This window comes from Osmerus eperlanus, chromosome 10, assembly GCF_963692335.1.
Source record: "Osmerus eperlanus chromosome 10, fOsmEpe2.1, whole genome shotgun sequence".
NCBI lineage: Eukaryota > Metazoa > Chordata > Actinopteri > Osmeriformes > Osmeridae > Osmerus > Osmerus eperlanus.
The window spans coordinates 16,945,513-16,957,730 of NC_085027.1; the positions used below are offsets into that span (position 1 = coordinate 16,945,513).

General features: G+C 45.1%; 1 protein-coding gene across 1 annotated transcript in view; it reads left to right on the top strand.

Moving 5' to 3' along the window:
* The window catches only part of cbfa2t3 (CBFA2/RUNX1 partner transcriptional co-repressor 3), a 212,842-nt gene that overhangs the window by 79,250 nt on the left and 121,374 nt on the right, over positions 1 to 12,218 (top strand). The gene's annotated exons all lie outside the window — the stretch shown is intronic.

The window sequence follows — 12,218 nt, forward strand, 5'->3', positions numbered from 1 at the left end:
CGCCGAAGGCTTGAGCACACCCAATAATAATATATATGTGAGAGAACAAAGGTTGTGCCCTTGCCGAAGGCAAAGCACACCCAATAATCTAAAACACCCTATTTGTGTTTTTTTGTGGAAATATAGAATGGCAAAATGCTGTAAATGGGCATGAGCCAGAGGGGAAGATGATAAAGAACTGGTTTGATGCTAAAGTAAAAATATGTGTGGGTGTGTTGACTGCCTAACTTGTATGCCTTTCTGTGTGAATGTGTTTGCGTGTATGTTAGTGTGTGTAAGTGTGCATTCTCGGACTGATGGATGACTGTGCACCACCTGTCTCTGTCACGTTAGGCAGCAACAGCTGGCAGGAGCTGTTCAAGTCTCCACTGCTGTCTGCCCTTCACCCTCCCCACACACACATCTCTCTCTCTCCCTCACACACACATCTTTCTCTCTCTCCCTCACACACACATCTCTCTCTCTCCCTCACACACACATCTCTCTCTCTCCCTCACACACACACATCTCTCTCTCTCCCTCACACACACACATCTCTCTCTCTCCCTCACACACACATCTCTCTCTCCCTCACACACACACATCTCTCTCTCCCTCACACACACATCTCTCTCTCTCCCTCAAACACACACATCTCTCTCTCCCTCACACACACACATCTCTCTCTCCCTCACACACACATCTCTCTCCCTCAAACACACACATCTCTCTCTCCCTCACACACACATCTCTCTCCCTCACACACACATCTCTCTCTCTCCCTCCCTTGCTCCTTCTGTATCTTGCTCTCTTTCACTCCCTTTCTACCTCTTTGTGTGTCTGCACACCCCAACCATCGTACCAGACAACTCAGACTTGAATCCTCCCTTATCTCCTTGTCTCTGCCATGTAGAAATGTAACTATTCTCTACTGCCCCCTTCTGGCCATGATCCACACCTTTACACATGTTTACATCTAATCTGTCTGTGTGTCTGTCTGTGTGTTTGTATGTGTGTTTGTATGTGTGCATCTCGATCATCTTGAGAACTGGGCACTGTATGAAGTTGCAAGTTGGCAGGTGTCTTGCTCTGGGCCTGTGGATGTGTAGTGGCCATGCGACGTTATTGTATTAGTGGTTAAGATGCAAAATGTAAACGTGTTCTCGCCATCTTGAATGTTGTTTTTCGTCTCAGCTGATATTTGACCAGTAGGTGGTGCTCTTTGTCAACAAAGAACTTTTACTTTAGTAACCCCTACATCCCTAGCCCTCCTACGTACTTCTGCTCAATTTGGATTTTGCTTCTGTACTAGGTCTGCAATTTCAGTGCATCAGTCGGTTTTCAGAAACACATTGTTTGTAGATGCAATCAGCGAACAGAGGGAGTGGCTGAGAACGATGACGTTGATGTCGTGCGCTAGTTTGAGTTGTAGTTCAGTCATGGCGGCGGAGAAAGATGCGAGCGAAGCTATTCGGTCTGTTGTGGTAACGCTGCCGAATATCCATAAATTAAAGCTGGAGCAAGAACAATCCTTGCTGAGTTTTGTTGGTGGCCATGATGTTGTGGCCTTCCTCCCAAAGTTTGATTTTGCAGCTACGGCAGCTAGCTCCGTTACAGTAGTGGTGAAGGAGTTGGCTAAGGCGAACGCTAGCGATTGGTTATGGCAGATCAGAGTGGCTCTGGGCAGATCCAATAGTTTTAAACTTCAACAGAGTACCTGCCTTCAAGGAAGTTAACGCTTGTCAATGGAGCGATCCCAGACCCTCTGTACAAATTAAATGTAGGAGGGTCTGGTTAGGAGACCAGGCTACTACATCGCCACCCTGTCATTAGGTTCCTCCGGTAGGAGGGAACCTAGTGTTATTGTTGGTATTCTTCTTCTTATTATTTTTCTTCTCCTTGCGCCCCAATATCTCAAAAAGTCCCTGGTCATAAATTTTCTAATTTGGCACATTGATACTACATCCAAGTGGGTACCCCCACACCAAATATGGGCCACATCGGACCATAGGGGGCGCCACAGGCCACGCCCAAAAGTCCGATTTTCAAAGTGATGGCATTTCCACCCCATTGCTCCAATTCTTCTGAAACTTGGTGTGCATGCCTCATTTTTCATGAGGAACAAAAAAGCCTCAAGGACCCATAAGGTCCGCCATGATGGATTTTCCTGTACTGTAATAATTTGGGAAAACCTTCAAAATTCCTCTTCTCTTGAACCAAAGGTGAAATTGACTTGAAATTTGGTACAGATATGTATCATTGACGTATTTAAAAACGTTACTTAAGGCAATTGAATCAAGTACAAAATGGCTGAAATGGGTGTATTTATGTAAATGTCCACATTGCCTCAATATGTTTGTGTCACTAAATCAATCAATTCAAATGTATTTTTGAAGGATGGTTCAAACCTAATAAGCTTTAAGGTGACATGCCTCTGAAGTACCATGCAAAGTTTCACCTTGATATGTCAAAATATGATTGAATTAGAGCTGTTCAACCTTGGCTGAATCTAACAACGCTTACCACAGGAGAAACAGCTTACTTTTTCATACAGTAACTGAACATGACAATATTTAACACTGAGAATAGCTCAATGGGCTGGGACGGTGACCTGCAAAGTATAAGTTCGTAGGTTTGAATCCAGCCACAGTGTTTGATCCTGTCTTAAATTTAAATATCTGTTTAGTTAAACAGGATGACATCGTTCTGAAGTACCATGCGCAATTTCACCTTGATATGTCAAAAGATCATTGAATTACAGCTGTTTAAACTTTGGCCAAATCGAACAATCCGTGCTTCAGGAGAAACGGCTTCCTTTTTTTGTACAGTAACTGACCACGTATACTCAGCCTTGAGGGTAGCTCAATGGGTTGAAACGGTGTCCTACGAATTGCAAGGTCACAGGTTCGTATCCAGGCACAGTCTATTGGCCTGTCATAATTTTGATTACTTGTTTAGTTAAACAGGCAGACATCATTCTGAAATACCATGCGCAATTTCACCTTGAAATGTCAACCGTTTCTTAACCTTTGTCCCAAAGCTGACCAAAAACTAATACTCATATCACGCAGTCGGAGCACAGCTAGATAATCAGCGTCAGCACCCTTGGGTACCCAGCATGCAGTGCGGCATATCAAAAAATGCAAAGACTTGTGGAAAATAGTTGGTTACAACAGCCGTGCAAGGGATTTCAGTTGTTGTGTTCGTTCAGTTAGATGTTTGTAATGTTATTGTTTGTTAGTTAATATAATCTTGTTGGTCACCCTGATTGTGCATGTTGTGTAGTTTAATGGGACCAGAGAGTCGGCTGCTGTACTGTCACAGGCTATTCTCGCAAGGAGCTGAATATGAGCGCTTCCCTAGCCCAGTTGCCCACATGACTATTGTTTGTTGTGCATTGACTAAGAGTCTGGAAGGAGATCAACTCAAGAAGAGTTTCAGTATCCTATAAAAAGTTAATAATCAGCCCTTACTAATCATACAATCTCAGCAGTTGGTGTGTAGCAGAGAGGCTAGAGAGACTGACTAGTGACCTTATGCTCATGAGTTCAAATCCCCGTTCAGCCTATTATTGTTGGCCAAACATGAAGTAGTTTTGCTCTCTTGTTGTCCAAGTCTCGATCTTCTACAGTGTACATGTTTATAATATTTTGCCATTTTGCGGAGGAACCCGCATCGCTGCTTGCAGCTATATTTTTGTATTGTTGTCCTACTAGAATGGCAGGAATCTCTGTATTTGAGCAATATTATGAAATTATACAGCATATATAAAGACATTTATAAATGGGTTATATTTGTCTAGGGACAACCTAGCATTTGGTGACGTTGAAAACACAATAAAACTCAGAAACTAGATACTCCATACAGAATGGACTTGACAAGAAACAACCTAGCACAGACACTCCTCACATGATAATGACATGAGGACGGTTTTGGTCAAAGAGTCAAAGATATGTTTCCTGTCTTTATATCCACATAGCGTTAGCCACCTTGCTACAAAGTATGCCTTTCAGAAGCCATCGTTAACTAGCTACCCATATGACTATGGGTTGTATAGCCAGCAAACTAAAGGTGTAATTCAGCAATCTGCTATTTGATTATAAATAAGGGAAATGTAAAAGAGAAAGCACATTCTGTCTAACTAGAACAACTAACAACCAGTCATGGTATATAGACCACGTGCAAAGCACTACCAGTGATGAACGCGCATCTTTTGTGTGAATGCGCACAAACTCCAATTACTGAAATTTTGATCACCAGCTGTATCACGGGCACTGTATTGTACAGTAAAATAGAGACAATGACAGCTCACTAATGGTCTTGGTGGCTATTGATCCTCATTAATATGAAGAGCGTAATAAAAAGTCCACTGTCTCTGTCTCTCTCCAACAGAGCAAGATAAGGCCAGGCCGGTCCTGCTGAGGTGATAATAGACAGACAAGGTTACAGTGGGCTCATTCTCCCAGTCATTAGAGAGACCACAGTGGAGCCAGGTGGCCCAAGGGACCTGCTGGGAAAGGAAATAAGGACTGGCAGAGGAAGAGACACCAGCAGGGTAGATCCAGCACCTCACACTGACACAGAGCAGCCCCCAGCCCCAGCACACACCTCCTGTGGCAGCCATGTTGGCTAACGAGACAATGCAGGTTAATACTCTCAGAGGTTCAGGCCAGTAATGAGACAGAGCAGGATGGAGCTATCAGGAACACCACAGGTGGTCTGATTAAAACACCCATGCGACTGGTCAGTCTGTGGGAGGTCACTGTGGGGGCAGGAGAGGAGCTGATTAATTGTGTGTGTGTGTGTGTCTGTCTGTCTATCTGTCTAGTACACCGCCTCCACCTGCCCTTATCAGTTGAGCAGGACTATGGGTGTGTTTTCGTAGTACTTAACCAGCAGAGGGCAGTATAACACCATAAAATAAAGTCAAAACACTACAGTACAACCATAGATCATCTACCCTGCTCTTGGTTACTGTATTTGTGGCCTCTTTTGTAATACAAAAATGGTCATTACTTTAAACTGTCTATCATCCTCCTTGTTTCTTTATCTCTCTGTCTCTCTCTCTCCCTCCGTTCCTCCCTCCTCCCTGCGTCCAAGATCCGTCTGACTGCAGCAGATCACAGACACCAGACGAGCGAGGAGGGATGGAGTCCTAGGTTGTCTTCCTCCAGGCACCCATCCAACCAGAACAGTCCTTCTGTCCATTGGGGACTTTTGTCCAGTTGTCTGTCCATGCCTCTAATGACCTGCCTGAACACAGGAGCAGACAGGGGGGAATCAGACAGAGACAGACAGACAGGCTTGAGACAGGGTGTCTCCTGAGGGTTCAGAGAGGAGTAGTGGACTGTACAGTATCCTCCCCATCCCCCCAACCATCCCTCTCTTCCTCTTCCTCCTCCTTCTCTTTCTCCTTCACTGCTGGTGTGGCTGGCCAATTAGAGCTAACACGTATGACACACTTGACTCCACGTTTGAACCATGGGCAGAGATAATAGGTCTCTTCCTGCTGCTCAATCGATGACACACAGTCCCTGGGCGGACTGCTTTCACACACACACATACACACACCCACACACATGCTCTCTGTCTTACACACACATATATGCATGCACATGTCGACCGCCTGTCAGCCAGGGAAATGTCAACTTTCTTCTTTCACAATGTACATACAATGTCACACAAGCAGGAACAATGAATGACTGTGAGACAGTAACAGATACTGAGTCAACACGGACTTACTAAATGCTAACATTAGATCTTATTCCAAAACTAATCGACTGTATCCTTCAAAAGTGATGCATTTAATGAGTCCTAAGTTTTTTGATGAATAATGTGATTTAATTTAAGAATGTGTGTGTGTGTGAGAGTGTGTGTTGAAATGAAGAGACAGAGGACAGTTTGAGGGTCAGTGCACACCCTCTCTCGTGTCTGTGCGGCTGTGGGGTGCGGGGGGTTCAGCCAAGGCTTTTTTGGGGCTGACAGTTGGCAGCGAGTGTGAGCCTAATCTCCCTCCATCAGCTGTCAGAACCAGGGACATCAGGGCCAGAGAGGCGCTCGCTCTGGTTCTCCCTGCCCTGCCCCGCCCCTCCCCTCCCCTCCCACCTCCCCCATCTCCTTTACTTCAATTCCCTCATCCCCTATCCCCCCAGTCTCTTACTCCACTGGCAATGTCATGTTGTCAGTCCACATATGCTAGGCTGCGGTGGGGGGAGGTGAGGGGTGTGACGGAGGAGGAGAGGGGTGGGGATGGGATGGAGGGACACAGGCAGCCTCCGTCTTTTTCCTGTCGCTCCTGCCACTTGTCTCTCCTCCTCTCCCCGGCTGTTGCTCTCTCTTTCTCTCCCTCCCTCTTTCTCTCCTACTCTCCTCTCCTCCTTCTTCCACTATCGTGTCTTGTGTTCCAGACATTACAAGCTCACAATGTCACCCAGTCTTCACCCCACGCACCCCGTGCATCTCTCCCGTGCCTATCAATGTATGTGAGCCTCTTCATGTGTCTTCACACCAGATGAACAAACAGTAGGTTTACGTGTCCTAGATAGCAGGGGGGCCATATGCCAATGACAGCAGAAGGGCATGTGTGTGAGATGGACCCACTCTTCCCCCCTCGTCTGTCCCTAGCTCTGCTCCTGACCCCCCTGACCCGCCTCCAGAACCTGCCACGGGGGCTACGACATAGCCTGTCAATCACAGAAAGAACACATGCAGAGCTTTTCTCTGAGCATGACTGACTCACTGAATATGAGTATTCAGATTGGCCACACACACACACACACTCACACTTAGATAACGTGTGTGTACAAATATAAGCCTAGTGGAGCGGACAGTATCCTCGTCTTAGTCTCCACATGTTGGAGTGGGATCCCATTGTGCTTGGCATGTAGTTGCGCTCTAGCGTGACACAGTACATGCTGTTATCTGCACTTCTGCATGGGTCATAGCCCTGTCTGAGGCGTCATGCAGTGGTGTGTACTGTGTGTGTTTTGAGACAGATCCGTGGCCTTAGTATGCGTCAGACTCAAATATATGAGAGGCCGTATAGGCCTTAATTCATACTTGATCTCACATACACGCCATGACCTCACATATATACCATTATACTCTCACATATATACCATTATACTCTCACGTATATACCATTATACTCTCACATATATACCATAATACTCTCACATATACACCATTATACTCTCACATACACGCCATGACCTCACATATATACCATTATACTCTCACATATACACCATTATACTCTCACATATATACCATTATACTCTCACATATATACCATTATACTCTCACATATACACCATTATACTCTCACATATACACCATTATACTCTTGCACATAAACTGGCATACTCTCTTACACACACAAAAATACCGTCTTATATGCACCATCATACTAAAGTATGACAATATATGTAAGAGACAAATAGTATGTGTGAAACAGAATGTTACTATATGTAAGAGAATAACAGGATGTGTAAGAGAGAATACTTATCTATGTGAGAGAGAATACTTGTCTATGTGAGAGAGAATACTTGTCTATGTGAGGGAGAATACTTGTCTATGTGAGAGAGTATACGTGTCTATGTGAGAGAGAATACTTGTCTATGTGAGAGAGAATACTTGTCTATGTGAGAGAGTTTGATTGAAACGGAAGGCAGTTTGATTGAAAAGGAAGTAGTACTGAATTCTCAGTTCCTGATTGGCTTACACATGAAGAAGAAGGATTTGGGGTAGATGTAGCTAACGCCCACCTTCCCTATCAAGACGAGACTGAGTGACATGGCAAGATGGCAGAGAGTGGGCGGCTTAATGAAGCCATTGGACTTATTAATAACATTTTGAATACTCCAAATGCTGCGGCGTTAATGTAGGGAGGTTCAGACCCGTTCCTGAAATACGTTTTTACAGTTATTCCTGGAGACATTATGGAATTAAATTACATATTAACTATACTAAAATACTTGTGCACAATAATATTGGCTAAATGTCGACGTTTTTAAAGGTTTTTAATTTTATCTCGAAGCTTTTTGTGAAAATGAGGCTAGTTTCACGACAGCGACTTTGGATGTAGACTAGGCTACTTTAACATGTTAGCTGATTAGCCAGTATGAGTGAGATATGTATACAGTCACATTAACAAACCTCTTCTTTGTAAACTATTTCGTCTTAAATACGATGGGAACACATCACATTAACAATTCCAAAACGCACCACACGCCAAACACATTTTTTGTCAAGGCGTCTCAGCTCAGATTCCGAGTCGGATCCATGAAGCTATTTCGTTGCAGTGAATGGGTGCGGGCACTCATCGGGCATAGGGGCCTACACTCAAATAGGATCTTAAAAGTCCCAACTGGAAAATGTTGTGAACAGATTTACATCAAATTCAGGTTGTGGCATTGAAGTTTAGGTTAGTAGCCAAGGGTGTAAAGACCACTCGGCTAATTAAAGACGTCAACGGTTAAAACCCCAGTGCCACGGGACGGTATTCACACAGGCATTGGCTTTAATTTAAATGATAGTTTGTTTCATCAATTGAAAAACTGATCTAGGACTTTTGACTCAAGTAGTGGGGGTCGGTATAACTTCCTAAACAACTATGGAATTCTACATTTGAGTTTTTTAGTGGATTTGCTTGAATCGTTGTCAGAAATGTTGGAATCAAAGACGACAGCCATCCACAGTGGCTATTTCTAACGCTAACGATGAAATGCGCCGGCTCTTCAGACCTGGATCAGGTGCATCACGGAGCGGCAGCAGCACTCTGTCAGGAGTTAGTCTTAACCGAAATACTGCGGAGTTTGATATTGGGATTGCGCCATCACTTGGCTGGCATTAAGACTAGCTCCTGACAGAGTGCTGCTGCCGCTCCTTGATGCACCTGATCCAGGTCTGAAGAGCCGGCGCATTTCATTGTCAAAGTTAACGTTAGAAACAGCCCCCGTGTATGGCTGTCGTCTTTGATACAACATTTCTGACAATGACGCCGCAGGATTTGGAGTATGCAAAATGTTATTAATGAATCCATCTTGTCATGTCACTCAGTCTCGTCTTGATAGGGAAGGTTAGCTACATCTACCCCAAATCCTTCTTCATGTGTAAGCCAATCAGGAACTGAGAATTCAGTACTACTTCCTTTTCAATCAAACTGCCTTCCTTTTCAATCAAACTCTCTCACATAGACAAGTATTCTCTCTCACATAGACAAGTATTCTCTCTCACATAGACAAGTATTCTCTCTCACATAGACAAGTATTCTCTCTTACATAGACAAGTATTCTCTCTTACACATCCTGTTATTCTCGTACATATACTAACATTCTGTTTCACACATACTATTTGTCTCTTACATATATTGTCATACTTTAGTATGATGGTGCATATAAGAGGGTATTTGTGTGTGTGTAAGAGAGTATGCCAGTTTAAGTGCAAGAGTATAATGGTGTATATGTGAGAGTATAATGGTATATATGTGAGAGTATAATGGTGTATATGTGAGACCAAGTAGTTTATGTGCAAGAGTATAATGGTATATATGTGAGAGTATAATGGTATATATGTGAGAGTATAATGGTACATATGTGAGAGTATAATGGTATATATGTGAGAGTATGATGGTATATATGTGAGGTCATGGCGTGTATGTGAGACCAAGTATGAATTATGGCCTATACGGCCTCTCATACAAATAACTGACTTACACACTGACAAAGAAATAATCTATTATCTATGCTGGCCTCCCAACACACACACACACACTCACACACTCCTCCAGGCTATGAGTGCCCTAGCCCCAGGCTCCAAACTACTGGCTGCTCTGCTGTAAGTCCTCTGACTCTGAGAGATAGAGGAGGAAGACTGAGTGAGAGAAGACTGCAGTTAGAACACAGCCATCGTGGTCATGGAGCTGGTGATTTGTATACATGGGTGAGACAGGACTCACAGACGCAGTGCTGCTCTCTCCCTCAGTTTCCTCCTGTCCTAGCCACCCTGCTGGTTTGAAACAATCAAAGAAAAGCAATGTGTCCTCTGTCTTGTTCAGACTTTAAATAGCTGTCTCGTCCCCCCCCCCCGGGGGTTGCTGCACATCAGTGGCCGGTCCATCTATCACACACACACGCACACACACATTTGTCAAACCTCTAGGAGTAAAGATGACGAATCACCGCTGAAGTGAGAGAAGAGGAGAGAGAGAGACAGAGAGAGGAAAACAGATAGATATCAGAGAGAGAGAGAGAGAGAGAGAGAGAGAGAGAGAGAGAGAGAGGGGGGAGGTGATACAGTAGAGAAAGAGATAGACAGCGAGCCAGAGAAGCACAACAACTGGAGGAGTGAAAGTGGAACCAGAAAAGTCCTTTAAACCAACCTACCCCAAGCCCCCCCTCCCCCCTGACGTTCTGCCTCCTTCCCCCTTCTCCGCTTGATTAAACAGTGTTCCCCCTCTTCTTCTTATCTCTCCTGCATGAACGACCTGCAGCCTTGACACACCGCTGACTGCTAGCTCTGATACCATTCCACTTTGCCTAGGTAAATAGAAACTTAACTGAACTGAAACAATTTAAACAGTCTAAATGCGTGGAGATTAAAACTGGCCAAACAGAGGCTGAGCATACGGACTCATCATTTGAAGAGAGCCGGGTGTGAAATATGTGCATGTACACACCATCGCACACACGCACGCTCGCAAACACACACGCACCAACTCTTGAGGAGACTAGATGCCCCCTAGCTATTTTTTGAAACCCACGTGCCCTATGATCCACATTTCCACGGTCACCCCTGACACACACACACACAACGTGCATACATTCGAACATGCACACACACATACAAAAATACACGTGAACATGCACTCACACAGAAAAAGAAACACACACAAAGGGTGAAACAGGGCAGAATGGACCTCCAGTCAGGTTTCCGCTAGACTGCCCATCTCCAGCCAGCTCTGCCCAGAGGCCTTCCCAGACTGGCCACTCGAGTCAGCGAGCCACCCTGACTCTAACGCTCTGTGGCAGGGGGACACACAGACAGATGTTCCCTGCCACTGGCATGGCGCTGGAGAGGAGATATCGCAGCATGTGTGGGAAAGAGCGTGTGTGTGCGCGTGTGTGCGTGACTTTGTGCTTGAATGGCCTGGTGGATGGAGGGAGGATGGGAGGAAAGAGGGGATGGTGCTGGTGGTAAAAGAAGGATAAATAAATCAAGTCAAAGCAATTTGTAGCGGCTGCTGCAGTGTCATTAGGAGTCCTGTCACGCAGGCCAGCCAGTCAGCAGGCTGCTTACGCAGGTTGACAGTGGGCCAAAGAGGAATTTAAATTTCCCCTCTTCCTCCTTCCTCCTCCAACTCTCCTGCTCCTCCTCCTGCTTCCCTGTAAAGAGCTGCTAGGCTTGATGGATGGGGCTGGAAAGACAGGAGGGAGGTGCAGATACATATCCGTATACACAGCACTGAGTTATGGCTGTGTTTAAGACTATACAGTCAACCTGCATCAGAGCTATACAAACACTTCTAACTACACCCACACACACACAAACAGATCCAGAAGAAACCAGAGGATGATTGACTGAGAACAACTCTGGACTAGTGTGTGTCTGTCCAGCGTTGGTGGGAGAGGAGAGACTGGTAATGACCCTGGTGGAGCAGGCAGAACACTGCTGCATATTTCTCCTCCCAGCTGCCACTTTAACGAGCAGATAAAATGGCCGTCTTTGAATAATTAATACTGCAGCCCATTAACAAGGCATTAGAATGCATTTTACCTACTATCGATTTTCTCCTGCCCTTCTTTTAGGGAAAATAACTTTTACTCTGTCCACAGCGCACTCAGTGTCTGCTGATGCTGGCCAGAGTGAAATATGGCTGCTGCTGTTTAAATGTCAGCTTTGTAATTACATGTGGAGAGCAGTGTGGTGATCCGTTGGCCCTCACACACTGATTTATGATCACGCCCTGATGACGACACACACACAAGACACACATGTACACACCAGACACATACGTATACACAACACACACACATACATAATCCAACACGCACGCATGTAACCATCGACACACACAGGTATCTCCCCATGAAACTGTCCAGGCTTTAGCTCAGGGGTTAGAACAGTCTGAGTGTGTTCAATACTGACAGGCCGCACTGGGCCTATCAGTCAGCCTGCACAGAGCTGCAGAGAAAATCAATCCATAACTGGATGGATGGGGGATGAGGGGCAAGGCCAGA